Below are 2,749 nucleotides of genomic sequence, written 5' to 3'. Positions count from 1 at the left end.
TCGCACTCTGTGTGCTTACCTGACCAGTTTGCAACATGTGTCATCATCTGTCTTGGATGGCCATCTGTTTATTGTCTACATTCATGATGTCCCATACATCCTCATCACATACATGACTGTCTGCACTGTTTGCCATGTTATATGCAATGGTGAGGTAAGGCTACATGTCCCACTCTTGTGTGCTATCTATTGGATATGGGATCCATTCCATGGCTTATAAGACGTGTGCAAGCCACAGCTGCCTCTGTTGCAGGTGAGTGGGCACATTTGATGAACAAACATCCTGGACAGCATACTATTTCTTGGTGTGACACTGAGGACCTGTACTTGCTGGAAGATGCATACTCATGAAATGCGAATGCTGTCAGTACCTCAAAAGCTGCTTCCACATTATGTTATTTGGTGTGCATGCACACATATGCTTCCATTGTTTGTTAAGGTATGTATTCCCCATATTTGCTGTTCTAACATAAGATTCCATATTACACATTCATTGCTCATGTTAGGACCACATTACCGGTTGTAATGGTTGTGGAATGCAGTATTGTGATATGCCGTTGTGTGGATCTGTAACAGTTGTCATTGTAATAGTGGTATATACACTGTTGTAGCACTGTATAAGGGTGATGTTTCAGACATGTTCCTACTGTAGGCCATTTGTCCCACCATTATGTTCATATCTGTCAACACATCTTGCAATGACAGGTTGTTAGTTATATTGCAGAACTCTTAAATACTCTTCAGATATGCCACCATGGTGACTACTGTGATCCAGTGCAGTTAACAGCGACAATAAGTGAATGTGTACAGCATGCATTATGGGTAGGTGTGTTAAATGTGTGCATGGCAAATAAAATGGCCATAACATGGCTGGTGTATTGGCAAACCTGAACAAACAACACCATACTCACCAGCTATAGACTGCTGCTCCAGAGGTATACCAGTGGGACCTACATACTTGTGTAAGTGATGTGATGTCAGTAGCCACACCTGTGGAATTGGTACAGGGTGGGAGCAGCATTACAGTACATCAACAGTACAAACCCACAATACTACAGATTATGTTTATTACTACAACTCAGCAACAGACCATATATATTTTATCTCACATATGCATGATTAAACTCTGCAAATACAGATCATAAGCAACAGTGATCTACTGATGGGCCCTGGCGCCTTACCTACATGCTCCTCATCCATTATGTGGGTAGCACCCACCTCCACAATGCTCTCCACAGGTTCTTGTGCTTGCGGGCGGGCAGGTGCCCTGAGGCTGGTGAGGAGCTCCTCAGCGTGTGTCCGGGGGGCTGGATGTCATGACCTCTCCTGTGACTAGCTGGTCCCTCCTAACTGCAGCAGCATGCTGATGGGTATGGCAAAATAGGTCAGTGCAACAATGTCGGACCTGCTCATAACTGTGGTTATGCAGGCTGACATAATTTACCCTGTGGACAAGCTCATTCTACAGGGTGGATCTCTCCTGCAGTTCATGGGCTGTACAGCTAAATAGGGTGTGGTAGTGCTGCACCAGGTGTATAACAACCTCATTCTCCTGGGGGGAATACACCGGCAAGCGTTCCCTTGACATGGTGTCTGAAAGACATAAAGAGGAAAAAAGGTCTGAGGACCTCATACTGCAAGGATATAATAGTTGTTAATTCACATCACTGTCTCCCCCCCCCATATCTGCAACAATAATCTGAACACACAACTCAATGGGTATGTTTACAGAAAACCTACTGTTGGGACATATATCGTATTGTGCAACAAATTGTGCAATGTGTTTCTAGTCATGTTCCATGTTGAAACACTATCATTGGTGGCCTGTTGAGAACATTGTCACCTGCATGCCATTATGAAGGCCACTATGGTTCCATATATGAATGTGTTCTGTTTGATATGTGACTGCTCCAAATCTGGTGTTTTGTGTTAATTGGGATATCTATGCATGCTGTTAGACATAATTCTGGAATGTGTGGACTATTACTATCCACATATGTTCTAAAACTGAGACAATAGCATGTTTGGGAAGACAGCTTCCAGCAGAACCACCTCTTCTACCTCATCTGGCCATGTCACCAGGCCACAGCACATATGGGACCCACCCCGGGACCTCATCATCTGCTGGTCCTGCACTACCTTCAGGTGGAACCACCTTAGGGGATGGTGTTTGTCCCCCCCGGGAGCACACACAGACAGGATCCTGTCACTTGAAGTTAAGTCCAGGGTCTGGTGCATAGCGAGCTCCACAGAGACTTGGGGGATGAGCTACACCACCTTGAGGTGCTCAGTACACAGTTACAGGGTCCACATGCTCCTCCTGCTCAGTCCCCAGCCCAGGCACCTTCAGCGCCGTGAAGGTGCAGTTGTGACTGCCCATGGGTGGGAACCTTGGTCCCATTGTTTCCATTTGGGGGCTCAAGGGCTTCTACATTCCAAACACCACTCCCCATCAAAGGCGTTTACCCACCAGAGGTGTCATATATCACCCCTGTATGCTGCCTTGTCTGTCTTCCAAGCCAACCTACCTCCCCAAATATACCTACGATCCTTCTCTAAAATACCAATCTCACCTTCACAAACAAGAGCAATGTGTTCCCAACATGGATTTCACACCAGACATAACCATCCATTTTGCACACTCTTATTACTGTATATATATATATATATATATATATATATATATATATATATATATATATATATATATATATGTGTGTGTGTGTGTGTGTGTGTGTGTGTGTGTGTG

Source organism: Protopterus annectens, chromosome 2.part1, assembly GCF_019279795.1.
Source record: "Protopterus annectens isolate FY-2018-M chromosome 2.part1, PAN1.0, whole genome shotgun sequence".
Lineage (NCBI taxonomy): Eukaryota > Metazoa > Chordata > Ceratodontiformes > Protopteridae > Protopterus > Protopterus annectens.
This window is presented reverse-complemented; position numbering follows the sequence as displayed.